This window comes from Pongo abelii, chromosome 1 (genome assembly GCF_028885655.2).
Source record: "Pongo abelii isolate AG06213 chromosome 1, NHGRI_mPonAbe1-v2.0_pri, whole genome shotgun sequence".
Classification (NCBI taxonomy): Eukaryota; Metazoa; Chordata; class Mammalia; order Primates; family Hominidae; genus Pongo; species Pongo abelii.
In genome coordinates, this window is record NC_071985.2 from 206,055,290 (window position 1) to 206,082,960 (window position 27,671).

Consider the following 27,671-nt stretch of genomic DNA (forward strand, 5'->3'; position numbering starts at 1 on the left):
GGTTCCCTATTCCACTCCCATTCCACTCTCAGACCCCGCCCCTTCACTCCCACCAGCAACCTCCGCCGGATCCAGAGCCCCCCGGTGGAGACAAGGAACACGGGGACCATTCTTAACCCTTGGGGAGGATCTTCGCCCGTTGGTAAACGAGGACGCGCTCCAGCCAGAAGTGCCCCAGGCGCGGAGTCCGCGGGGCTCCTGGCCGCGCCGTCGGAGCAGCCGGCGCGGCCCCGCCCTCCCCGCGCGCGGAGCGGCCAGGGCGGGGACTACAAGTCCCGGCGTGCCGCGCGCGCGCTCCCCCCTGGGGTTCCGGATGGTGAGCGGCGAAGGTAAGGCGAGCTCGCAGAGGCAGCGGCGGCGGCGGCGGAGACGGAGAGAGGCAGGCAGGCAGGGCGAGGGCGAGAGACGGAGGGAGGGAGCGAGCGAGGCGGACCAGACAGACAGACAGGCGGGCGGGCGGGCAGAGCGAGCCACCCGCCAGGCTGCGCTCAGCCCCGCTCGCAGCGGAGAGAGCAGAAGGCAGGAGGAGGGAGGGGAGGAGGGGGAGGGAGGGAGAGAGGGAATCCAGCTACCACCACCCAAAGCCAGCGTCTGCTTTCTGTCCTCATTTCCTTTTCCCACCCAGCTTGGAGAGCAGAGAAAGGCAGAGAGAGCGAGAAATAGAGACAGTCTGAGAGACAGACAGACAGCCAGAGAGAGCGGGAGGGAGGAGGGCGGAGGAGGAGGAGCAGGAGGACTACGCGGGGCGCGTTCCCTCCCAGGTTTGCAATTGGGGGGGTGGGGGCGGGGGTGTCCAGGGCTGGGAGAGTGTGTGCGCGGCGGGAGGGCGAGGGGGGTGCAGAGAGAGCGAAGGAGTGATCGAGGTGGGGGGGCGCCGCGGGAGCCGGGGGCCGTGTCCAGCGGAGTTAGCGGCGGAGAATGTGAGCCGAGGCGCGAGCCATGCTGTCAGCGACGGCGGGCGGCTCAGGGCTCCTCCACGACTCCTCTTCTCAGCAGCCGGGCGCCCGCGTCGCTGCCACCGCCGGAAGACAGACGTCCCCCAAAACCCCTCGCCTGGCTCGGACCCACGGAGCCGGCAGCCCAGCACTCCGGTGAGTGGCGCCTTCTCCCCAGCCCCAGACCCCCCGCTGGGGACCGGCCGGCCGGGCTCTTTTGTGCAGCGCACGGGGGGGGCCCGCGTCCCCCGGTCCGGTCCGCTGGACCCGGTGGCTGCGGTGCCCGCGGTGCGATCGGTCTTTGTTTCCACCGGGGCCCGCGGCTCGGCTGGGCTCGGCTCGAAGCCTGGCAGGCAGCGCCGGGAAGGGGGAGGGGGAGGTGGACGGGGAGGGGGGGCGGGGAGGGGGGGTTCTCGGGTTTCCTGGCCGCCCCGCGGCTCCCCCGGCTCGGGGGCGAGGTGCGCGCCCAGCGCTGCCGCGCGCCCCCTCCTCCTTCCCCCTCCCTCCGCCTTTGGATTTAAAACTGCAATTTGCTCTCCAGCTTGCTGAGAATGTGGGGGGGGGGAGGGAAATGAAGGGGGGACCGTGGGAGCGGAGAACAAGGCTGGATTTTAGGATCGGCGCTGGGAAAAGGGGAGACTGCGGAGGGAGGAGCCCCTCCCCTCCAACCCCCAAATCTCTAGGATCCACTGGCTCTCGGGGAGTTGAGGGGCGGGGACCTAATGACCCGGAGGGGGTGTGGGGCGGAGGAGGGATTTGGGGGCGGCTAGGGCTGGAGGGGTTGGGCCGCGTGCCCGGTTACCTGGCGAACAAAGTCGGCTCACTTTTGCATAAATAAATAAATAATCGCCTATCAATGCGTTTCCTCTGGGGCTCTGATTGAATCGGCCCCCTCTTCCCCAGGGGGTGGGGTGCTGAGTGACAGCTGTCAGCCCCCTAGGCAGGGAGCTGGGGTGAATTGCTGAATCTCTGCTCGCTGGTTGAGGGCGCCTTCCCCTGCTGGGTCTGGGTCCCCGGGCAGAGCCAGAGGGGCAGGGGGCTGGCTCTGAGTCTAGGAAATAACCTTGTTTCCTGTTCTACAGGAAAAGGGACAGCAACCCAGAGTTTGGGGGCTGGGGATGAGGACTGATGGGAGCTTGGGGGGGTTCCCCAGCAGCCTGACCCCCCAGCCTCCTGCCAGGCGAAGGGGCCAGCTGAGGGAGGAAGGATGTGGGCCTTGCTGGCCGGAGGCGGGAGCTGGGGCTGTCCCTGAGGCGGGCAGCGGGCACAGAGCGGGAGGAGGGAGAGAGAGAGAAGCGGGGGCGGGAATTCTCTACCGCAGACCCTGGGGGCCAGGGCCAGATGTGGAGGGGTGGGGAGTCTCCCCTCCCTCCCAGCTTGGGGGCCCTGGGGCTGGGCTGGGAGGGGCTGAGCCTGGTGCCCTCAGTTCTGCACCAGTGCCTGACTGGCAGGGCCAGCTGAATTTGGGCCCAGGCGTCACCCTGGGAGGCAGGGCCGGACTGCACCAGCCTGGTCCCTGAGCACAAGGAGGGACCCTTGGGGGGCCTGTGCCTGTCTGGCTGGGCAGGCGTTTCCCGCCGGACCAGTTGGTGTCAGGCGGGACTTGGCCCCAGCTCCCTGGGCAGAGCTCAGGGTGTGAGGACAAGCTTTGCCTCCGGGTCAGGGTGGCCACATTTTGTCCGCTGCTGCTGTCGCCGCCGGCTGGGCGGGGGCATGTGCCCGGGCCTGGGCAGAGTCCTGCCAGGGGCATTTGGGGTGTTTCTATTGTTGGCTTGTTCCTGTTCCGTGTGGCCCGGTGTGTGTGACTGTGTGAGCTGGGGCTGTAAGTGAAAGATTACCAGTCTGTCCCCCAACCTGGGGTGGGGGGGGCAGACAGGCTGGGTTGTGGGGGGACCCCCCAGGTGGCATGTGCATGCTGCTTGCCATCTCCTTCCTTTGAGCAGATGTATATTTATTTTTATAGTAATGGAAAATCAAACTGGATAGTAAGTTGAATTCATTTTTTTCTCCTGCTGTGTCAATAGTTGGAGTAATCCCCAGAGACTGGTGAACTTCTGGCCCCAGAGCTCCCACTCTTCAGGGGTTGCAAAGACCAGTGAGGGCATAAGCTTTGGGGGACCAGTGGCCACCAGCCCAAACCAGTGACTTGTCCTTCTTCATCCGGCTTTGGGGCAGATGCCCAGGTGGGCGGGCATTGCCCCCTCCTCAGGAATCCCCCACAGCCTTTCCAGTCTGGTCAGTACCTAACTGTGCCCAAGCCCTCAGGGACGTTCCCCTGGTGGGCGCTCTCCTCCGCCTGGGCTCCCAGCCCACGTGCCGATATTTATTTTCTGTAGTAAAATCCATTTTTAATGCCGTTACTTTTGAAATAATATAGAGAGAAACAAATGTGATGTGTTTAAGTTGCCCTCTGTGAGTTTTTAATGTGATCTATGGCTGAGGTAGTGATGGAAGGAGCTGTTGGGCTTGGAGAAATTTGGTGTCATAAAGGAAAAGAGCTTGCTGTTTATTATTGTTGCTGGGCTGGGGGGTCTGGAACAGGGTCGTGGGGGCAGGGAGCCCCTACCACCCTCAGGCGCTGTGAATGGACAGCATAGCTTCTCAGTTTCAATGCGTGAGGGTTCTGGGGTTATTTTGCATTGCTCCCCAGCCCTTGATGGGGCCTTTGGGGAAGGGGTTTGGGAGCTAGGGGACTTTGTTACCCCCACTGCATGGGCTTAGATCTTGGCTGGGAGGCTTCTGGAACCCCCTGCTGAGCTAAGTGGAGGTGTACAGTAGGGAAGTTGGACTTGGATTCAAAAGAAGATTAAAAGATGGGGTCTCCACCTGATTGCTGTGGTTGTGCTGGAGGCTTGAGGGGCAGACTGCCCCTGGCAGAAGACATTTGGGTAGGGGGAGCTGTTCTGGACTGGCAGAGTCCCAGAGGGACATTGTTGTTCTCCAATCAGCCTGGAGCACTGACTTTGAACCACTCCCACCTCTATGCTTCTGTTCCCCATTGGACAGGGGCTTCCTCCAGGCAAACCTGATCTCCCTCATTTCCCCCTTCCCCTCTTCTGTCCCACCCCCAGGTCAACTTCAATTTTTTTTTTTTTTTTTGGTTTGTAGAACACAGAGCTCTGTGTCTCATGCCAGCCACCCAAGACCAGGGGGTGCCATGCCTGTGTACCAGATGCCCAGGCCCTTCTGGTCTGGCTTGGTGAGGTCAAGCAGACTCACTATTATGGGATGGAGCCCAGCTCTGTCTCTGGGTCCCCTGGGTCTCTTGGGACAGAGTGGGGAGACAGAAGCCAGGATGGAGTGGAGCTGGGGACTATGGAAGGAAGCAAGGGTAACACTGTTGCTAATGCCTGCAGATAGGCCCCCCAGGGAGGGGGGCGGGGGCGTGGGTAGGAGAGAGACCCACAGCCACATGCATGGTGAAGAGAGAGAAAGATGGAGACCAAAGCCAGTGATGAGAGTGAAAGAGAAAACAGGCAACAAGAGCTGGGATTACAGCCCCTGGAGGTGGGGGCCAGGGACCAAGAAGGCCTAGGAATATACCACTCCCCTCCCTGGAGCCAGAGAGGAGGCAGCACTGAGGGCCTCTCACCCAAGATCAGATTCTGGGGTTGTTTTTGGAGGAGAGACAAGCAGATGTTTGGGAAAAGGGAGGAGGACAGGTGGGAGAGAGAGAGAGAGAGAGAGAGACTCTCACAGGAGGAGGGAGAATGGGGAGACAGAGGGATTCCAGGGTTTTCGACAAATGTTTCTGGTCCCAGGGTAGCATCTCCCTTCTGCCCTCCCCAAACGCCTGGAACAGAGCTGAGCTTTTCTTGGGACCGGGGGGCGTGGCCTGCGGCAGGTACTGCACCCTACAGGTTGTCAGGTTCTCTGTGCCAAAAGACACCCAGGTTATAAAAGCGGGAAACATTAGGGTCCCAGAGATGCCAGGAGCGTCATCCAGTTGGACGCCCCCCACTTGTTTGACAAGAGAAAGCCAAGTCTAGGGAGAGGAGCCACTTGCTCAGGGTCACAGATACCTTTGGCAAGGCCAGGCTGGGACCTGGGCTGTTTGCACTCCACCTCACTGTAGTTAGAGAATTGGAACAGCTGCAGGGGGCCTCCTGGGAGTGGAGGGGGCTGGAGCCTGGGGAGAGAAGCAGGCGGGCACCCTTGTGGCCAGAGCCCCCCCAGGGGAGGGGGAGGCGCCGCTGCTGCCGGGAGAGAGAGGGAGGGAGGCGAGAGAGGAGGGGAAACAGTGAGTCAGGCTTCCAAGAGCTGAGGATGAGAGAGCCAGAGCTGGGAGGGAGAGGGCAGGGAGGGCTGCTCAGAAGGGAGGAGAGGGAGGGGGCCCAACCAGGGGCAAGGAGAGCTCGAGAGGGAGGGAGCCAGCCCCTGGCCCTGGCCCTGGCCCTGTGGTAAGGCTGTGTGGAGGGTGTAGCCAATATGGACTCTGCCCGTGGTAGGTCAGGAAGGAGCCTGATTCTGTCCCTGCAGCATCTCTTTCTTCTTTCCTCATTTATGATCCTACCCCAGGGTCTCAGGAGGGATGACTCTGTCTTCCCATCCCTTCCTCTTGGGCCTCAGTTTCCCCATCCATTGTGGGATTTGGACTGTGAGCTATTGGAGAGGGAGTGGGGGACAGGGACAGAGTAGCCAGGAAGAATGTTAAGGGATGCTGTCTGAAGCTGCTGGCTTTGTGACGGGGGCGCTGTCACCAGTGCAAGGTAGGGTGCTGGTCTCTGCGTTCATGTCATGACAGTGGATGCTGCTGTTGGGGGGCGTGGGCAGGCGGTAAGCACTGGGATGCACTGTATATATGTGTGTGTGAGGTGCTAGACTCAGGATGGCCAGTGCCTAGACAGGGCCAGGGTCACTACATGGCCAAAAGCAGCCTCCACTGTTGTGGGGGTGACACTGGTGTGATCCCCCCATGTCCCTATGGGTAAATGGAGGTGGGAATGGCCCCAGTGCAGTTGGCAAGAACAACCCCTCATGCCTGGAACTAGGACCAGAGCAGGAGGGTTCCCCAGGGACTGCCTGGAAAGGAGGAGGGAAGGAGCCCCCCTCCAGCCCAGCTGACAGGAAGCCCTGGCTCCCAGCCCCTCCTTCCCCCAGGGCCTGGCCTCTCTTGGCCCCTCCCTCCTGGATCCCAGCATCTCTTCCATTGGCCAGGGGATGAGGAAGGTGGGTATCAAGGATCCCTCTCCTGCAGGGCCTGGCTTCGGGGGCAATGGTGAAGTGAGAGTAAAGTGAGGCCCTGCCTCCCTCCAGCCCCCTTCCAGCCCCCTCCACCACACACACAAACCCAACTGCAATGAGGCCCTGTTTTCTCTCCTCTTCTGCTCTGGGGTCCTTGGCCTGGGAGCCCAGGGGAGGGGCTGCTTCTGCAGCTGGCTGGCCCCGAACTCTGAATTCAGCCCAGCTGCTACTGAAGCTTCCAGAAGCTGCAGCTCTGCACCCCCTCCCCACCCCCTGAGCCAGGAGAGGCCTTGCTGACCTGGGGGAGGGTGCCTTGGGGAGCGAGTGGGCACCCTTGGAAGGACTAACACAGACAGCCAGACAGATGGGTGGTGGAACAGATGGACAGAGACACCCACACACAGACAGACGGAGAGAGACGGACAGATGGACTGGGACAGGGAGAGACGGACAGACAGAGGTGCTGGCAGAGAGAGGAGGAGGCAGAAAAATGGAAGACAGAGACTTAGAGAAAAGAAAGGAGACAGGGTGACTGAGATGGAGAAGGAGAGAGATGGGGAGGCTGAGAGACAGGAAGAGATAAAGAAAGGGGGAAACCCAGACAGACAGACAGAGAGAGGGAGGGAGAGGGAGGGAGGAGAGACTGCAGGCTACAAACCACAAACAGGGATTTGATGAGAATCTGGAAGGTGTTTTCTCCCTCTTCCCTCCCCAAACCCCCAGGCCAGCCAAGTCTCCATTCCTTCCACCCCCGGCTCAGTTTCCAGCTGCTAAAGAGGTCAGGGAGAAAGAGCAAGAGAGAGAAGCCGCCCAGAGCCCCTTGCTCCCTGCTCCTCTTTTCGTAGGGGGAGGGGGTTGCTGAGAGGCCTGCAGCCCTGACCCCTGCACCAGATGCAGATGCGCACCTCTCCTGTCTTGGGAAACACCCCCTCACACTCAGCCGGGGGATGTCCCTCGTATAAACGCAGCCCCCATGGTCACACCTGTCTACACAGGCCCTGCGTCTCTCTCTCTTTCTCTCACACACACACACTCTCACACTGTCACACACACACACACACAATTTGTGACATGTAAATCTCCACCCTCACACTCATTCTGCATCTCATAAACATAACTGGTGAACACGCACCTGTGCTTCCTTCCCTGTACAGGTGTTGACTCACAGGCCCTGTCATGGGTCTCAGGACATGTTATCACACCCTCCCACATACAGTGGCAGTCACACCAGAGCACAGAGAACCTCCCTCTGCCACCTGCCCCCCACCCCCATACTCTAACCCAGCTGGCAAGGTGGGGAGGCAGAAGGTCCTCTCAGTTGGTGAGAGCCCTTCTGGGAAGCTTCAGGGCCTGGCCTGGACACAGAGAAATGCCCAGTGGGTTGGGTAGTGGGGAGCTGTCTCAAAGGTGGTGAGGCATGTGTGTATAAACATGTGCTTGCATGTGCAGGTAGAAGGGATGGCGAGTGTCATCATGGAGTGTGAGAGAGACTGTGTGTATGTGAGATAGGATACGGGTGTGACAGGGAGCTCCAAGGTGTGTGGAGTGTGTGGGTGTATGTGTGAGAGTGACTTGTCAGGTATGTATGTGTGGATGCACGTTTATGTGATAGGTGTGTGTGTAAGATGGGTGTGTGTAACTGTGGGTTTTGCAGGGTGGGGTATGTGTGATGGGGGTACATATACGAAGGTTTAAGGGCATGGGGCGAACTGCATGTGTGAGCGTGCAGTGGCAGGCATGCATGTGGGAAGGTGTATGAGTGCGTGTGAGTGTAGGGACTATGCAGATATGAGGGTGTAGTTCAGGTGTGAGGCTGGGAGCCTGTTGCCTGGATTGGAGCAGTGTTTTCCAAGGCCTGAGTGCTACCTGAACAGGAACATCCAGCACAAGCATGTGGGAAGGGGCCCCCGGCCTGGAAGTTGGGCACTGACCCACACAGATGCACAAGGACAGACGTACCCGCCCCTGTCCTCCCTCTTCCTCTCTTCTGGCGTCAGTGGTTTTTAAAGGAGCCTCCGTAAGGACTGTTTGCTGTGCAGTTCCCCCACCCCCAGCCTGTGTCTCTTCAAACACAGTGCTGCCCTCCAGGCAGCTTTGTGGAGGCTCCTGCCTCGACCATCTGAAGGCAGATGGGTGGGCTTGGATCTGCTACTGCCCCCCAGGGAGCGAGGAGGCAGCTCTGCTCCTTGGGCCTGGGCACAGGCTGAGACAGATGGACTGCCTCAACACCCCCGCACAGGCACCCCATACCACAGGGGTTCTAGCGGGTAGCCCCCAGTTAGGCCCCAGAGCAAAGGCCAGGATGCTGCCCTTCATTCTCCCAGAGGGGCATCCCCCCTAACACACATACACCCTGCAGCCCCATCACCTCTCTGGGGCACAGGGACTCAATTACAGCTCCCAACACCTTCTAAATAGACAACTGCCCCACATACACACTCACAGCTCTAACACCTCTAAAACACAACTGCTCCACCTACAACACCCAGCCCACACACTTCCACAAACACACACACTCTACATACAGATATCCCCCGACATCCAGCTACCTCACATGCACATACCCCCAAACACACAACCACCACATGCTTACCCACACACCTGCAACACCTCCCTGACACCAGGAACCTGGTTACAGCCCTCATACCTGTGCATGCATGGACGATAGCCTGTGGCACATCTCTGATATCAGAGACCCATTCTTCCCTTCCCACTTATGGAGGGACCTCAGGTCTCTAACGCCTCCCCAGACCCTTGCAGGTATCCAGTTAAAATCCCAATAACCTTTCCAGAGACACTCCCCAGCTCCTCCCCAAAACCACAGTGCATCCTCCACCAACCACAACACCTTTCCAGGCACATGTTCACAGCCCTAGTACTTAACCAAAACCCACATTTTTATGACCCCCCAATACATCCCTAAACACCCCAACACACACACACACACACACACACACACACACACACACACAGAGCTATCGCACCCTCAGCATATCAACCCCCTATCCAACCCCAACACTTTGCCAGATACACCCAGGACCCAGCTACAGCCCTGCTACCTTCCCACTGACTCATACCCTCAAAGCCCTGACACCTCCCCAGACACACATACTCTGCCCACAGCCCCCAGCGTTTCTCCCAGCTGTAGCTCAGCGCTTCCCCAAACAAAGGTATCGTCCCCTATACCTTTCCAAACATACAACCTCCCCCTACAACACACATACACTCACTGCTTCAAACACCCACTCAAACAAGAACACCCTCTGTAGCCACAACATTTGCCTCAAACACACAGACATGGCTTCGGTTCTAGTATATCTCTAACAGATCAGGTCCCGAAGCTTCTAATACCTCCCGAAGCTTGCACGTGCACATATGCACACTGCCTCCTGGATCCTGGCACCTCCTCAACAGGCAGTCCTAATGGCCCGGCCCCACCGCTTCCCAGACAGTCTCAGCTCCGGTACTTTTCCTCAGCCACCTAAGGGCCCAAGGACACCCCTACACCTCTCCAAACACCCCAATACCACACCTGTACACAAAGACATACAGCCTCAGCTAGTCACAACCCTGCACCCATTCTGTGCTCCGCCTGCACCCCATGGCACCCTGTCACATACCCCGCCTAATTCTTCTGCAGCCCTCACTCCCACCGTTGGCACATTCCAGCACACCCTCTCCCCCACCTTGTTCCCCTAGACAGCCTCAGCCTGTCACACACATTGCTCACTCTTGTGTGCTCTCGCTCTCTCTCTCTTTCTCTCTGCTGCCCAGGCCTCCCCCTCTTCCCAGAGCCTCCTCTGCCTGGGGAGGCATCTCCACCCCTTCACCGCCCCAGGCCTTTCATTCCTGGACAGTGAGGCTGGACATCTGGTTCAAAGCTGCCCCACCCAAGACCCTGTGCTCTGGGCGCCCTGGCCTGGGCTTAAAGGTTTGGGGCCCCTTTGGGGTGGGGGCAGAGCCCCTTGGCACCTGGTCACCCTGGTCTTTCAGCCAGGAACTCTCAGTACCCAGCCCTGCCCTGGCTCTGGCATGTATGTGGGAGAGAGGGACAGGGGGAGTTGCCCCCAGCCTACACTTTTTCAAGTGCTTGCCAAATCACTGCCCCTCTCCCCCAACCCCTTGGCTCACCTGAGAGGGACATGGGGCCTGGGGCTTCAGGGAGAGGGATGGGGAAGGTGCTGGATTGACATACTCCCCCCCACCCCCAAATCCGTGCTGCGGGGCTTGGTCTCCCTGGGAGTCAGTTCCGACAGTGAAGGTTACTTTACTAGATGCATGATTTTAAACGGAATCTCCACCATCTGTTCCACCCCCTAATTACAGATGCACAGAATCCGCCTCAGAGGGCAGCATGAGGGGAGTGATTTAGAGGCTGAGCTGCTTCTGCCTGCATTAGGACTGGGGAGATAGGGGGGCTCTGGGTACTGCTCACAGCCCCCAAATCCCTTCTCTTTCCTAGGAGTCCCTCGTGCCTCCTCTCTTGCTGAGGGAAGGCTCACAGAAGGGCTCCACTGATCCCCAAGACCCGAAAGAGGAAGCAACTGCAGTGCTGTGGGAAGGGTCCCCAAGACATCGCCTGTGTCCCAGTCCAGCAAGTCCTGGGATGCAGGCTCCATTAGGGCCTTAAAAAATTCAGTGAATCGATCTCCTGCCTGCCTCTTGTGCCCTAGGGAGCCACAGGCACTGGCTTAGCCCAGCTGTCTGCCCACCCTGGGGGGATAGCAGGGATTGGTGAGATAGGGAGGGGTTCAGAGCAGAGGTGGGGTAGCCAGGTTCTGGCAGCAAAGCCCATGGGCAGGCATGCCAAGACCCACCGGGGGTGTTTGCACATATGTGCCCATCCGCCCTGGCACAGCTGGCATGCCTGACCCCAGCTGGAGCCATGGCTGTGGGACTGGGGCAGCACCAAGGGCCAGAGGGAATGGGCCAGGGCCTGGGTCTTAGAGGGTTCTGAGGGACACAGGGCTACACCCTGAGAATGGGTCCATCTTTGCCCATGGACACCAGGGACCTGGGTCCCAGCCTGCCTGGGGGTAGTGGTGGCGGCGGTGGTGGCAGCAGTGGGTACACTGCGGTAGACTCTGGAGCATTCACTGCAGGGAGAGAGGGAGAGAGGTTGGGCTGGAGGAATTTTAAAGATTGCTGCAGGCAGGAGGGTCTCTGGAACCCTGTGGAGCGGGCAGTCATGCAGAAGTAATCCTATCGCTGCCTGCCTGGAGGAGTGGAGGGGGAGGGGAGGGACGGAGCTGCTCCCCCTTCCCCACCTCAGCCCCTGCCCCAGCCAGCCCTGGAGGGAGCCCGGGACCCTAGGGGCCTTCCCTGAGGAGGCACCGTATCTTCTCCGTTCCACCGAGGCCTGTGCCCCCTGGAGGGGCAGCACCGCAGCTGTTGCTCAGCTCCTTGCTCTGGGTTTTATAAATAATGCAGCTCGGAGGTGGGGCCAGCTCTGCCCCTGGTCACCTTGGGTCACCCAGTATGGCACCTCCAGCTGGCAGTCCTTTGGCAGAGCCCCTCTCCTGTCCAGCCTGCGCCTCCTCGTCTGCTGTGTGAGCTTGGGCCAGGGGCCCAGCCTCTCTGAGCTGGGCCCGAGGTAGAGAAGTGTGGAAGAACCCAGAAACCCTGGTCCTTTTGTCCCACCCCCAGCCCTCACAGGTTAACCGGCAGCCGGCTCAGCCAATCCAGGCTGGAGAGGGATGGCCTGTCTACCGGGCCTCCTGCGTTCCGGCCCCTCCATTTTGCAGATGGAGTAACCGAGTCCAGAGGGGCGCAAGGGTGGTCAAGTCCAGCCAGCTGGGGAGCCCCCTCCTTCCTGCCCCATTCTGCTGTCACTCAGGCTCTTCTCAGCCTCAGCTCAGCTAAGAGCAGGGCCTGGGGGGGGGAGGGCGGGGGATGTTTGGAAAAGTGGTTGCGGCTGAGAGGTTGCCATGGCGATGCTGCAGGATGCCGAGCTGAAGTGGGGGTCCCACAGGGTCTCTGGGGCCCCCAGCTCCGCACCCCTGTGGTCTTCTCCTCCCCATCTCCTGTCCCCCACCCAGATGTCTGTCAGGCGGCTCTGGTGACAGGCTGGGTGGGTGACAGGTGGTGCAGGTGATGGGCTGGGTGGGTGACGAGCTGGGTGGGTGACAGGTGGTGCGGGTGCGAGGCAGGCAGGTGACAAGCTGGGTGGTGACGGGCTCTGCGGATGACAGGCAGGGGGTGTGGTTGGCGAGGATGCTGTCTCCTGGCTGGTGGCCTGTTGCAGCCCCCTACCCTCATGCGTGTGCACACACATAGACTCTGGGCTCAGAGCTTGGGGCTAAGATACTAATGAGGCTTATTACTCGTGGAGGGGCAGGTGCCCAGGCTCACTAATGAGAGGCCTTGTAACAAATAGGGGAGACAGCTGGGGGGCTTCGAGGAATTCGGCTGGCCCTTCTGGGCTGAGACCCTGGGGGTCCCGACCTGGCTCAAGGATGAAGCTGGATCGCCTCCAGCCAGGTTGGGGATCCCTCTTCCCCCTTCTCCCTGGCCACTGGATTTATGTTAATGCTAACCACAATTATGATCGCTACCATTGTTCAAGCACTTATTATGTGTCAGGCACTGTGCCAAAGCCTTTGCATGCATTTTCTCATTTCAACTCAACAGTCCTAGGAGGGAGGCACTATTACCCCATTTTACAGATGGGGAATCTGAGGCTGAGAAAAGGCACAGGACTTCATATAACAAGTTACTGGTGCAGCTAGAACATTAATCCGGGTCTGTATGTCCCTAGAACGTGTGCTCTTAACCACCCCACCAGTAAAACTCAGGTCTTGGTGCAGACTCCAGATCCTCTCTCAGGGACTGGAAAATGGGCATGTGGTGGAGGAGTGATCACCATAAACTCTTCAGCTCTGACTTGGGTGGCTGTGAGGACTCCTCCAGGTAGCTGCTGTGACCTTACCCCATCTGGGCCAGATTCTGGACAGAGGGCAGGGCTTAATGCTAAGGGGGGTGAGCTGAAAGGGGGTCACCTGGGATATCTGAGCCACTTTCTGCATTGTGCAGTGGGAAGGCTGAAGCCCAGAGAGGAGCAGTCACCACCCAAGGTCACACACCCTGTGAGCTGTAGGGCCCCGTGGGATCCCAGGTCTCCTGGCCTCCTGAAAGGGCAGGGCTGGGTGTGGTGCCAGAGCAGGGAGGCTACCTCCTCCTGGGCCCCACCTACCAGCCTAGTTTCCTCCCTGGATGTTGTGAGCACCCAGCTTCTAGGAGGGTGCAGGGGTCTGTTGGCAGACTCCTTAGGGTCATGCCCTGTCCCCATCAATCTGAGCCCCTAGTGTCAGTTGTGCCCCTCCCTTTGGAACACATTGGGGTGGAAACTCCCTGGCAACAGCTGATGGATGGGTTAGGGCTTTGACATTGGCCTGGGGCCACAGCATGGCCCTGGAGGGACCAGGCTGGGGCTGGGGGGTGGGGGTTGGAGGGGAATTTAAGGGAGAAGAATTAGGCCCATAAATCATGGAGCATCTCGTTTCTCCTCCTCAACCTTAATCTCCTAGCAAACCTGCTCTCCAACTGCTCATCCAAGGTGCTGGGGGTTGAGGGAGCCCACCTGCCTATTCCCCACTCCCTCCAGCTGATGCTCATCCCCTCCGGAAATTGCACCCTCCCACGGGAAAGAAAGAGCTGCAGCCACTATTGCTAGGCAGCATTAAGACAAGTCCAGATGACTGGATTTTGCCTCTGACTCATTGTGTTGAGTAGGGCGGAGGGCTTCACTGCCTCAGTTTCCCCAGCTTTGGACCGTAAATCCTCTCCTGGTGCCTCTCAGCCCAGCCAGGAAGGAGAGCTAAGACCAAGAGGGATTTAACAGATGCAGGACACACAGCCTTGTCCTCAGACCCCCCAAGTCTGAGAGAAGCAAAACCCTCACCCTGAGAGCCCTCGGACTTGGAGGTGAGGTGCAGAACCCAGGCTGAGTGTGTGCTGAGGGTTGGTGGGGGCGGGCGGTGCTGGGTGGCTGGCCTGGGAACACTTTCTTAAGCTAAGGCTGCGGCTTAGGGGAGGCCGGAGGAAGGGTAGTAGTTTGCCTGGGGGTGCTGGGGAGCCATCTTTGGTTGGGAGGTGCGGGCCTGGAAGGGTCTGGCTTTCCCACAGGCCCAGGCAAACAGTAGGTTGGAGTTGTGGGCCCCCCCCCCAGCTCCCCAGGGAACCCGCTGCTGCCTGGCCCCAGGGACCCAGGCATCCTGGCGGGTGAGGGCGGGTCTCCGGCAGGCGCCCTGCCAAACCCCGCAGCCTGCTCACCAGGAATCTTGTTGCTGAGAGATGGAAAATCCCGGCCCGGCCTGCAGCTCATCCCTCCCCTCCAGGAGAAGGAGGGGCCCGAAGAGTCCTTCCTGTACCCCCAGCTCTCATCTCAGGGCAGGGCCCTCCTCAGCAGTGGGTGGGGCAGGGGGCCCAGGACAGGCCTCTAAGGCCCAGTCACATGTCCTGGAGCCCTGCCCAGCCCACAGTGGGCACTAGGGCACTCTGGAGGCAGAATGAGCCTGGTGCAACAGAGGAGGGGGTGGGGGTGCTGAGGCCAGAAGGCGGCCTGGGTGGGGGCCGGTGCCTGGCCCTGGCCCCACTGGCTCCCCCAGGGCGGAGGGTGAAGAGTTGGTTCTCTCCTTGGACAGGAAGACGAATGATCCCATTATGGGAGCGTGATTTTATTCCACGTGTCACGGAGTCTGAGATTAACTTGCTCACCAGTCTGTGACAAACCCCTCACACCCAACACACAGACACACACACATATCCGTGGTCTCACAAACATCACACAGACATAGATAAGCATCTTCATACTACAACACGTGGCATAGTCTCCCATACAGAAGCACAAGCACACACTTAGATACACCGAGGCCTAGACCCACAGTCTCAAAAGCACAATGTGCCCTCACTCACACCGAGGCCGCATGGACCCACAAATGCAAACAGTAGTCCAGCAGGATGCTGGCACCCTCTACTTAGACATGCGTGGAGTCTAGGACACACATAGACACCCACAAAACCAGACACTGCCATGCAGACAGGCATAGATCACCAGCCACACACACTGAGACAAAGGCCCAGAAACATATAGAGACAAAGACAGGCACAGACACACAGCCGGTAGTACACGAGCACAGGCGTGCACACCTGGACACAGACAAAGACAAAGAAATGCCCAGAGGTTTTACTGTGGACAGATGTAGAGGCACACGCACATCTGGGCCTCCTCCTCGACCTCCCTGCCTAGGGACATGGTAATCTGGCGCCTGTGGCTCCAGGGAGGACTCTGAGGAATCTTCTGCTCTGTCAGAACCCCCCACCCTGGGCCCAGGGCCAGCCCCTACCTCTGGCACCAGGCCTGTGGTCGAGGCCATGGCAGCCACACCCTCAGCAGAGCCCTGAAACCTCTTACCTACGTTCCCCACCGGTCACACTCACAGGGACACCATCTCCTCATGCACATGTTCACAACAGCCCCCCCATACATAGTTTCTCACTCAGTCGCCCTTCCTTCGTGTGTCCCCTCTTGTCTTTCTCAATCACTCCCTCCTAGCAGAAGTGCACAACCTCCATCATGTACACACACGGCATCCTGTGCACACACACAGCCTTCCTCACACACACACTCATACATACCCAAGCCATGCATGCGTACACAGCCCCCCTACAAACACACACGTACATGTTTGCATACTTCCCTGCCTTCTCACACAGGCCAGTTCACAAATGCAGCACACACATGCGTCCTCACCTCCTCTTGCCCATGTGCACACACACACACTGAGAGCCTCCCTCACACCATCATTTTCCTTCCTCTGTCTCTCATAAACACTCTCTCTGCCAAGAGTGTGGCCCGCTGCAGATTAGCCCTGACGGTGTTTGTTACTGCTCTTCACCATGTCCTTGCCCTTCCTGGCCTCAGTCTCTCCCCGTCTACCTCCGGCCCTGCCTACTGTGGCCTTGTATTCTTTTGTCATTTCTCTGTTTAGTCAGCAGGTCTATACAGAGCATTCACTGATTCATTCAACAAATATTGATTGAGCATTGATGATGGGTTAAGCCCTGGGGATACTGTGGTGACGAAGATGGACATGAGCCCTTCCCTCACAGGGCTCTCAGTTTTGTGACCAGCCTATTTGTTGCCTGTCTCTTCCAACTCCATTGTAAAGTAACCTTTGATCTTGGATGTTGAGAGATGTGTAGGAATTCATAAGAGGAAGCGTGGAAGGGTGTTCCAGGCAGTGGGAATAGCATATGCAAAGCCTGGAAGTGAATCAAGTGTGTTATGCTGAGAAAACGGAGGGACGTTCACAGACCAGAGGAGACACTGCAAAGAGGCCCGAAGGCAGATGTCACAGCGTGTAGATGCCATTCTCTGGGGCTTCAGTTTTATCCAGTGGGCTACAAGGGGTTATGGGAAATCTTTGCTGGCAGGACCAGGGGAGGGAGAGACTGGAGGCAGGAAGGCTAGCTGAGGGGCTTTGGAAGTGCAGGTGGGAGATGATGGTCTAACCTAGAAGTGGTGAGTAGGATGGAGAGGAGATTCAATTAGGGTTAAGGATCAGTGGGGTTCCAGTTCCTGAGCTGAGTGACCTTAGGCAAGTCATACAACCTCTATGAGCAAGGTTCATCGTGCAAGGATGGGGCAGTACAGGTGTTGGGCTTGTAGTAGCTGCTCAATAAATAATAGCCATTATTGTCAGTTATCACTTGGACATGGGGGAACATCAGATGAAGAGATTTACTGAGCATCTTCTGAGGGCTGGGTACTGTGCCAGCTGCTGGGGCCCAGACTCTTTTCTTAGTCTACAGAAAGCTCACCTGATAACCATTATCACACAGACAGCAGAGAGGGAGTCTTCACCTTCACCTCCACCCCAGAAGCTTAAAGGAAGTTGTCAGGGTTCTGGGTGGCTCACGGAGGAACTGGTATTGAGCTGGCTGGTAGGATTTGGGCAGGGAGAAGTTGGGGAAGGAGCTTCCAAGCGAGCTATGTGAACAGCAAGCCCAAGGGCAGGAACTGAGGTTGGTTGAGGTCTAACCAGTTGCTGCGTAGGACAGAAGGAAAAGTTGTGGAATGGGCCTACGGAGGCAAGGCCTCAGTGGCTAGGCTGGGAGGGGGCAGCGTGGAACTGAGCTGCCCTCTGAAAATCCAATGTTGTAGCGTGACGTGGAATGTACCCCTTAGAGAGTCAGCTTCAGGCTCTCCTACTAGGTCACTGGGTGACCACAAACAAAATGCCTTGTCCTCCCCAGCCTCAGTTTCCCCATCTGTGCAATGAGCCGATTAGTCTTGTGTAGGAGGGAATTCTGGCATCACGTCCTAGGGGTTGGTTGGTCTAGCCAACTGGGTCGGGCATTTTTCTGGCTTGGGATTCTGGGCCTCAGCAGTGCTTTCTTCCAGAGCATCCTAAGCCAAAAGTGGAGGAAAGTGAGGGGTCCTCAGAGATGGATTTTAGGGCACTCCAAATGAGGGGCCAGGGACTCAGCACAGAAGAGGGGGGTGTTGCTGAGACCTGACTCCAAGCCCCAGAAGGGACCCAGAAGAGAGGGCCAGGGTGCCTCTTTTCTTCTGCCCTGACCCGTGTGGTGGTAGATGTGGCCCAGTGTCCAACCCCCTGACCTAGAGGGTGTCAGGACCCTTCCTGCCCACTGACTGGGGAGCAGGGCTTGGAGTGTCCTGGGGATAAGGAACCAGGAGGCCAGTCTTGGGGTGGCAGAGCCAGGTGGATGCCTATGGGTAGCTGGGCTCTGCCGTTGATATTTGGGGTTGCCGGGAGTTGTGGTGTAAGGCGGGTTTTGGCGACACACGCCCCCAGCCCAAGCTGCCCTGGATCCTGGCTTCAAGGGCCCCTTTAAGCATCTCACCTGTGAGGTGGGGCTAGGAGAGAATTAATTTCCTGTGCTATTTTAATTTTGCTGTATTTAATCTGCTGTTTATTTTAATTAATTAATGACGGGTAATCGCCTATCATAACCTACTGCCGCTGGCTCTTCCTTTTCAAATGGGTGGAAGGCTGGGCCAGGTGATTGCCGGGTTAGCTGTGGGGGAGAGGGAGGTCCTTGGAGGCCTGTCCCTCTCCCCTTCTGCCCCTCTCATCCCAGGGGTCCTCCCCACCAGGGGTCCTCTCCTCCCGTCTCACCTGTGGCTCCTCCTTTCCCTCCCTCTTTCCGCCCAGGTCTGCTTCAGGGCCTTGGAAGTAGTGACTGTGGCAATGAGGGGCCTGACCTGAGGCCCCTGCCTGTCTCTCAAGAAACAGTATTTTGATGCATAGGATGGTGGTTGGAAGGATGGGGAACTTGCCTTGGATGGTGCTTAGGCACCCTTGGGGAAACTTTTGAAGTTGGGGGTCAGTTTTTAACGGCAGCCCCTTTCCCCTCTCCCCCACCCCAGTGCCCAAACAGCATGCCCATCCACATTGTCAGGCCTGTGGGACACCAGCATGTCTTAGTATCTATGGACGTATTCGGGGGTATGATTTCAGTTATTCATTAATCCCTAGGACAGACCTCCAGGGGGATTAACCCCTTGTATAGAGGAGCTCGCTGAGGCTCAGAGAGGCTAAGTAACTTGCCCAGGGTCACACAGCAACTAAGCAGCAGGGCCTGAATTCTGGCCACAGTCTGATTGCATGGAAAGAGTTAACAGTTGGAGGGAGGGGAGGGGAAGTGGCTTGAGGACTAGGGTGGGGGGATTAGGTCAGAAGACTGATTAGGCCAGGAAATGGGGTCCTCTGCCTCTGGAGGATATGGGGAGGAGGAGGGGGTCCCTCCCACAAGGGGCTTCTCGAAGGTGTGCGGTCTCTACTACCTCTTCCCGTTTCCTTGTGTGTCTTCAGTTATCTGTTTGGAACAGGGGCTTTGTCACTAGCTCTGTACCCTACCACAGGGACCTTTCCAGAGCTAGGTGGAGCTCAACTTTTATATATTTAACAAACACGTATATAGTGTTTACCATGTCCCAGATACCATTCCAACTTTATAAATAGATCTTCACTTAATTATTATTGCAGCCCTTTTATTAGTGTCTTTGTTTCATATATCAGAAAACTGAGGCATAAAAAGGTAAAGTGACTTGCCCAGGGTCACACAGTCAGTATGTGGTGGAGCCGCCCTTTGAACTTGGAAGGCTAGGATCCAGAGTCCTTGTTTGTTCATTTGTTCCTTCTTTTTTTTGAGACAGGGTCTTACTCCTATTGCCCGGGTTGGAGTGCAGTGGAGCAGTCACGGCTCACTGCAGCCTCGACTTCCCAGGGTCAGGTGATTCTCTTCTCAAGTAGCTGGGACTACAGGTGTGTGCCACCACACCTGCCTGATTTTTTGTGTTTTTAGTAGAGACGAGGTTTTGCCATGTTGCCCAGACTGAGTAGCTGGGATTACAGGTGCCTGCCACCACACCCGGCTAATTTCTGTATTTTTAGTAGAGACAGGGTTTCACCATGTTGGCTAGGCTGGTCTCGAACTCCTGACCTCAGGTGATCCACCCACCTCAGCATCCCAAAGTGCTGGGATTACAGGCGTGAGCCACCACGCCTGGCCTGGCCTGCCCCCTTGATGCCCTAAGTAGGAGATGGGAGCCCTGAATTCCTGGGAGATAAGGCATCTCTGGGGAGCGTCTAGTCTAGGCCGAAGGGGAGACCTAGCCCTGCCCTTCCCAACACTAAGTTTGATGGGGTGATAAGGCAGAGTGCTATGGGGGAAACAGGCAGAGTGTCAGGCTGTGCCTCGCTAGGAGTGTGCAGATCAGTGGTTCAGAAGCCTCTATAGAACACAGCTCACCCCGCTACAGCGCTGGCCACCAATGGGAGAGGTGGAAGGGTTGGCCTCAGAGAGCTTGCTGCCCAACTAACTGGAAAAACAAGGCTGATATGTGTGGTCAGTTCTCAACAGTGGGATAAAACAATAAGAGAAAAACATTGCAAAAAACATCATGTCATTTAAAGAATTTGGGCTTTGAATCCTGTGTGTCCTTAGTTACTTGACTTCTCTCTGAGCCTCAGTTTCCTCACCTGTGGAGGGGAAATAATAATGGCATTGATGCTATAGGGTTTTGTGAGGCTCAAATGAGATAAAACATGAAAGTTTAGCTTTGGAGCAGGGGCTCAGTGAGCATCCATCTAGATGCTAAGATCCAATACCTGGAGAAAGAAAGGGTCCCTCCCTAGGGTTGGCATCAGAGCAGATAAAGATGGGAATGATGAGGATGGAATGGGCAGTGAGCGTCCCAGCTTTGGAGTGAGACTGCTTGGGTTTAAATCCCAGCCCCCTGGGAGCTGCTTTCCCTCTCTGGGCCTTGATTTCCTTGTCTGTAAAATGAGTATAATACTGGTTCTCCTCTCCTCCATAGGGTGTTGTGAGGATTAAATTAGCTAATTAATTTATTCAACAACTAATATGAAGCACCTGCTGGGTGCCAGACATGTTTCCAGTCACTGCAGATCATAAGGGGTCATGTTGGCAATCTTATTATTATCACCATAATCTGGAAAGAGGGGACAACTGCTTGGGAAGGAGGCAGAGAGGAGGCTGAAGCCTTTAGAATGGAGATAAGTGACATGATAAGATGCTATAGAAATAATAAAGGGCTGATACTTAGTGCTTACTATGTGCCAGGCACATTTGCTCATGAAGCAGGGGCTCGTATTATCCTTATTTCACAGATAGGAATCGGGCTCAGAGAGGTACAGTAACATGCTCAAGGAAACACAGCTAATAGGGAGAGGGTGGAGCTGCAGTGTGAGAGACTCAAAAGCCATACTATTAGTCACAAAGCTTTAAACCTGATTAAGAGATGGGTTAGGGGTGAGGGCATTGATCCAGCAGAGGAAGGAGGGAGAGACCTGGCCAGGAGAGGGACAGGGGGAATAGAAAGGAAGGACAGAGGTGGGCAAGGCCTTCAACTTCAGGAAACAATTAGAGAATGAACCAAATCAACATACGCTCCCCAAGTGGGTTTTCTCAGCAATAAACAACAAGACATGAGCTCAGGGAAGGGAACAAGTGAAGTCTGGAGGGAGGGCTTCCCAGAAGAGGTGAATCTTGAGAAATGGGTAGTTGAAAGAGATGGGGGAGCCAGAGCATTCCAGGAAGGGTGCAGGGCACCAGCAAAGGCCCTGAGGTGAGAATGAACAGCGGCTTAGGCTCAGAAGTGGGAGGAAATTGCTGAGTGAGATCAGGATGAGGATTGGGAGGGCTGGTGGCCTCAAGGACATAGGGAGGGTGACAGATTCGAGAGGCTTAGCTAATGTAGAAATAGAAATAAACGGCCAAGCATGGTGGCTCATGCCTGTAATCCCAGCACTTTGGGAGGTCCAGGTGGGCGGATTACCTGAGGTCAGAAGTTCGAAACCAGCCTGGCCAACGTGGTGAAACCCCACGTGGTGGCAGGCACCTGTAATCCCAGCTACTCGGGAGTCACTTGAACCCGGGAGGCAGAGGTTGCAGTGAGCCGAGAGTGCGCTACTGCACTGCAGCCTGGGCGACAGAAGAAGACTCCGTCTCAAAAAAAAGAGAAATAGAAATAAACCCCCATCTGGACAGAAACTACAGTATAGTGATCAAGAAGACAGGCTCTGCAGTCCAATCCTAGCGAAGTTGTGTCCCACCACGTGACCAGGGCAAGGCAACTGAACATCGCATCTCCAAAACGCGGGGTCATCAAAGTACCTGACCCCTCCGATGAGATGCTCTGTGAGGAGTGCTTAGCACAGTGCCTGGCACGCAGTAAGCACTTGACTCATGCATTCATTCCTTAACCATCAAGTGCACACTTGATGTCAGGCACTTTTCTAGGACACACAGCAGTGAACAAAACAGACACAAATCCCTGCCCTCAAGGAGCTTACATTTAGAGGGTAAAACAGACAGTTAATGTAAAAACAAGTGGAATAAATGGTCGTTAGATGGTGATATGTACCAAGGAGGAGAATGAATCAGAGAAGGGGCATGCCCACGTTACAGAGTTACTGCAGTTTTAAATCAATGTACAGATGGAGGCTGTTGTTACTCTTATTTGTATAGCAGGTTTTAGTAGAAAAAGCACCTTCCAGTTTACAAGGCAGTTATTCCTCATGAGAATCAAGTGAGATACAGGTATTGCCATCCCCATTTTATAGATAAGGACACTGTGGCTTGAAGACAACAATCTGACTGAGTCAAGAGTCATGACTTTGAGGACAGTGCTATACCTGCTAACTCCCTATGGGATTCGCTGTTCTGTTCCTGAAAGTCTAGAGGATAGATGAAAAGAGATGGGAATTGGAGGGGTGTGGGCAGTGCCAAGGTGGGTCAATGTCCAGGGATGGAGCTGCGCTGAAGAGAGCAGGGGCAGAGGCCTGTTTCCTGGAGCCAAGCCTGGCCAGCTTCTGCTGGTCTGGTGGAATCAGGGTGAGTTCAGAGGTTGGCTGGACCCAGAGGCAATCCCAAGGGTATAGCAGGGGAGGCCTGAGACACTGTGTGATTGAGCAAAGGGGCAGAATCTGTCCAGAACGGATTGAGTGTGTGAGTGGTGTTAAGACTCAGGGGAGGGGAAGAGAGAAGAGGAAGAAGTCAGCCCCGCTGACCAGATGAGAGAGAACAGCCCGGAGGTTGGTGGGGCCGAAGCTGGCTCTGAAGGCCCTTGAATGTCAGGCTAAAGACCTCAGCCTTGATGTTGTCATCAGCAGTAGGGAGCTGTTAAAGGTTTCAGGGCAGTGACACAGTGTCGTGAGAATGGGATTTGAGGAAGATGTAGCCAGCTCGAGGTGGAGGAGATTCAGTGGAGGCAACTGGAGATGGGGAGCCCACTGGGAAGCTGTCACGGCCAAGTAGGTGAGACATGATGAGGTCAGATCAGAGAGACCACTTGGACTGGTGGAAGGAGTAGGGCCTGGGAGAGGATACCCCTGGGTTCTGGCCTTGGATCTGCCCAGATTTTCTGAGGGTCCCTTCTTTATTACACACCTCTATTTTCCCATTTGGATTGAACTAAAGGCATGCCTGCCTTTTTTTTTTTTTTTTTTTTTTCTTGGTTACCATTTTGGCTAAGGACCCATTTTGAGAAGATGATGAGACCTAGGGGCTTTCTCTCCAGAAAAATTTAAAAAAAAAATTTTTTTTTAAAGTTTTGAGCCTGGGCAACATAAAAAATTAAGTAGCCAGGTGTGATGGCACATGCCTGTGGTCCCAGCTACTTGGGAGGCTGAGGTGGGAGGATTGCTTGGGCCCAGGAGGTTGAAGCTACAGTGAGCTATGATCACGCCACTACACTCCACCCTGGGATACAGAGCGAGACCCTGTCTCAAAAACAAAAACAGGCTGGACGTGGTGGCTTACACCTGTAATCCCAGCATTTTGGGAGGCCGAGGTGGACAGATCATCTGAGGTCAGAAGCTCAAGATCAGCCTGGCTAACATGGTGAAACCTCATCTCTACTAAAAATACAAAAATTAGCTGGGCATGGTGGCATGCACCTGTAATCCTAGCTACTTGGGAGTCTGAGGCAGGAGAATCGCTTGAACCCGGGAGGCGGAGGTTACAATGAGCTGAGATCGCACCGCTGCACTCCAGCCTGGCGACAGAGCAAGACTCCATCTCAAAAAAAAAAAAAAACCCAAGTTTTTGGTTGGTTAAAATTTTGTGAGGTTTATAAGTCCATCTACGGAACTAAGCTAGATGATCAATAGTAATAAAAATAGCAGCTAGCATTAAATGCTTATTATGTGCCAGGCACTGGGCAGAGCCATATACCTCATGATCTTGTTAAGGCTATACAACAACCTGTGAAATAGTTACCATTGTTATTTGCCATTTTACAGATGAGAAAACTGAGGAGGCCTAGAGAGATGAAGTGGCTTGCCCAGAGTCAGGGTTGGAAGTTAAGCCTGGACTTGTCAGATCCAGACCCTGAGATCTTAACCACAAAGGTTAGCCAAGGATTCTAGGATTCAGGAAGAAGAAATGGCAGGGAAGGGGACAGGTATGGGAGGGTTTTCAAAGAAAGCTGTGGAGATAGCAGAGCAGGAGAAAAGGGAAGAGGGGTAGTGGTGCCAGCTCAGCTCTGAGGGGAGACGCATCAGGTAGTTGGAGGTAAGGGGCTGGAGATGCGGATTTCATTTAGAGCTCCCTGGCCTGGCTTCCAGAGGGCTTAGTATCTGTCCCACATAACCCCCAGCTAAGTGACCTGCTCTGGAGCCTGCTGGGAAGGGGTGGAGGTGGGGCTACTCTATCTCTTGGCCTCATTATATTTTGCCCCCTTGTTCTGGAAGGGCTTACCCCTAACTCTTTGACTCAGCCTCCAGTGCTGTCTCTGGAATCTACCCTCCTTCCCACATCCCAAGGCCATCAAGAAGGGCCCATGGGCCTTGATCTTTCTAGGGGAGTTAAGAAGTAGAGACACCCTTTCCATCCCAGAGAGGAGTCCTGGGGCCCATCTGCTGAGATCAGAGTAGGATTTGGAACCCAAGCACCAAGGAACCAATGTTAGGCTCTGGTTTTAGATCCTAGCGGGCAGCACTGTCTAGAACCACAGCAGGAGGTGATCTAGACTAGACTAGGCCATGGTCTTGGGCTGGAATCTAAATTTATAGTGGGTTGGATTTGTTGCTCATCTAAAATGGCCATTCTGGAAAGTAAAAATTTTAGACTTTGTAAGCATTCAGTCTCTGTCATGAGTAGTACTTACCTCTGCCATTGCACCTTAAAAGCAGTCATAGACAGTGCATAAGCGAATGAGCATGGCTGTGTTCCAAACTTGAATTATAAAAACAGACAACAGGCCACATTTGGCCCATGGACCATAGTTTGCCAACCTCTGATCTAGAACCTTATTCCTCCTGAGGGGTGTGTAGATTTTAAAACTAATTAGACAGTGATCTAAGCAAACAATGTTGGCATGTCAGGCTGGAACCTAGATCCATGGCAAGTTAACATGAAAGGTGATCTATAGTCACACTCTTGCTGGGATCTAGATATTGGGGATTGATGAACAAGAAATGCACTAAATAGTGTGTATAAAGCAGACTAAGCCATCATCTCTGGCTGAACCTAGATTCACGGAAAACTGGGGTGGGGTGGTGTGGGGTGGTGAGATTTAGACTAACACATAAGGCTGTGGTCTAGATATGAGAAAGTGAGTGGGCTAAAGTCACACAGATATTGATCCAGAGAAGGCAAAGCTTTAGTCCAAAGCCAGAACCCACAAGACCTAGAACACCAGCCTGGGCGACGTAGTGAGGCCCTGTCTCTACAAAAACGTTAAAAAGTTAGTTGGGCATGGTAGCATGTAGTCCCAGCTATGCAAGAGGCTGAGGTGGGAGGATTGCTTGAGCCCAGAAGATTGAGGCTGCAGTGAGCTGTGATTATACCACTGCACTCTAGCCTGAGTGACAAAGCCAGACACTGTCTAAAAAAAAAAAAAAAAAAAAAGCTTTAGAACAGGACTATCCAGTAGACACGTAATAGAAACCATATATGTGTCCAGGTGTGGTGACTCACGCCTGTAATCCCAGCACTTTGGGAGGCTGAGGCAGGTGGATCACAACGTCAGGAGTTCAAGACCAGCCTGGCCAACATAGTAAAACCCCGTCTCTACTAAAAATACAAAAAATTAGCTGGGCATGGTGGCGGGCACCTATAATGCCAGCTACTCAGGAGTCTGAGGCAGGAGAATCGCTTGAACCTGGGAGGTGGAGGTTGCAGTGAGCTGAGATCGTGCCATTTCACTCCAGCCTGGGCGACAGTGTAAGACTCCATGTCAAAAAAAAAAAAAGAGAAGCCACATATGTAATTTAAAATTTTCAAGTAGCCACGTTAAACATAGTAAAAAGACATAAAAGGAAGTAAGTGGAATTAATTTTAACAATTTATCTTTCTTTTTTTTTTTTTTTTTTTGAGAGGGAGTCTTGCTCTGTTGCCCTCGCTGGAGTGCAGTGGCACAATCTCAGCTCACTGCAACCTCCACCTCCCGAGTTGAAATGATTCTCCTGCCTCAGCCTCCCAAGTAGCTGGGATTACAGGTGCCCGCCACCACGCCCAGCTAATTTTTTGTATTTTTTGTAGAGACGGGGTTTCACCGTGTTGGCCAGGCTGGTCTCGAACTCCTGACCTCAGGTGATCCACCCACCTCGGCCTCCCAAAGTGTGGGATTACAGGCATGAGCCACTGTGCCTGGACCAACAATTTATCTTATATAACCCAATATATCCAAAGTACTATCATTTCAATGTATAAGCATTATAAAAATTATTAATGAGGTATTTTACATTTAAAAAATACATGAAGACTTCAGAATCTGGTGTATATTTTGTACTTACAGCGCATTCCAGTTCTGACTAGCCACAGTCACATGTGGCTAGTGGCTACCATGTTGGACAGCACAGGTTTAGAAACAGGCTTTTCTTTGGGACCAGGGTCCAGAGGAGTTATGAGCCAGAATAATCTGGAACAAGTAGGGTTGTACTCGCCAGAGGTTACACCCTTAGCAGACTTGAACTGGGTGTAGTCTGACTGCCTGGGAGAACATCTGGGCTGTGGGCTGGGGAGTCAGGGGTTCCCTCCCCTGGAGTCTTGACTTCCTGGCCTCAGGTGGAACCTCTGTTGGGGCTCTGGCCTCTCAGGGTATTCAGTATCACCTCTGAGCACTGGCCCGCAGTTCTTGTCCCTTATCCCAGTGTCACCTCGGTCTCGTCTGGCCTGGCAGGTCAGGGGGAGGGGAGCAGGGTGGCAGCTGGACCCTTGAGAGAGCAGGAGCTCCACCCCTCCAAGCCAGCTGCTGCCAGCCTTCCTGGACTGACTCTGTGGAAACAGGGGGCCCAGAGACAGAAATAAACTGCCAGGTTTCCGGGGCGGAGTGGGGGGCCTGCCAGCCTTTGTGCTTCCTTGCTTGGGAGTGGGGGGAGCAGGAAGCAGCTCCAAGCCCTGTCCTAGGCTGTTCCCCCTGTATGCCATCTCCCCTCACCCCCAGATGCCCCTGCCCCCATGGCTCTGAGGCTAGGCTGAGTCTAGAATTTGATGGATTAGTGAAACCTAGGGGCCCAGTAGTCTGGGACTGACACTTGGGAACAGAGAGTGGTCCTTAGGACTCTGGTCCCAGCTTGGTGCCCATTTCTAGAATCCTGTCCTGGGGGCCCCTCTAGCTGCTGCACGGCAGGAGCTGAACAGATTTCAGAGGGCTGCAGTGGGGCAACCGACCAGGAGCTGAATGGTTTGTATTGGATGCCCACATCTGTCATTAACTAGCCAAAGGCAATTTTCTTTCCTCATTTATGATCCTATCCCCGGGTCTCAGGAGGGATGACTGTGTCCTCCCATCCCTTCCTCTTGGGCCTAAGTTTCCCCATCCATTGTGGGATTTGGACTGCGAGCTACTGGAGAGGGAGTGAGGGACAGGGACAGAGTAGCCAGGAAGAATGCTGAGGGATGCTGTCTGAAGCTGCTGGCTTTGTGACAGGGGCGCTGTCACCAGTGCAAGGTAGGGTACTGGTCTCTGTGTTCATGTCATGACTGTGGGTGCTGGCGTTGGGGGGCGTGGGCAGGCGGTGAGCACTGGGATGCACTGTATATATGTGTGTGTGT

At 55.4% G+C, this 27,671-nt stretch overlaps 1 protein-coding gene across 8 annotated transcripts in view; it reads left to right on the plus strand.

Annotated features, from left to right (window-relative positions):
* Positions 1 to 296: 296 nt before the first annotated feature.
* Positions 297 to 27,671, plus strand: part of AHDC1 (AT-hook DNA binding motif containing 1) — a 69,786-nt gene continuing 42,411 nt past the window's right edge. For 3 of the 8 annotated variants that reach the window (XM_024233639.3, XM_054539109.2, XM_054539147.2), the window contains exons 1-2: positions 340 to 761; positions 994 to 1,091. The gene's annotated coding sequence lies outside the window, so the exon portion shown is untranslated. The other 5 variants (XR_010136451.1, XM_054539139.2, XM_063714071.1 and 2 more) reach the window with 4 other exon arrangements.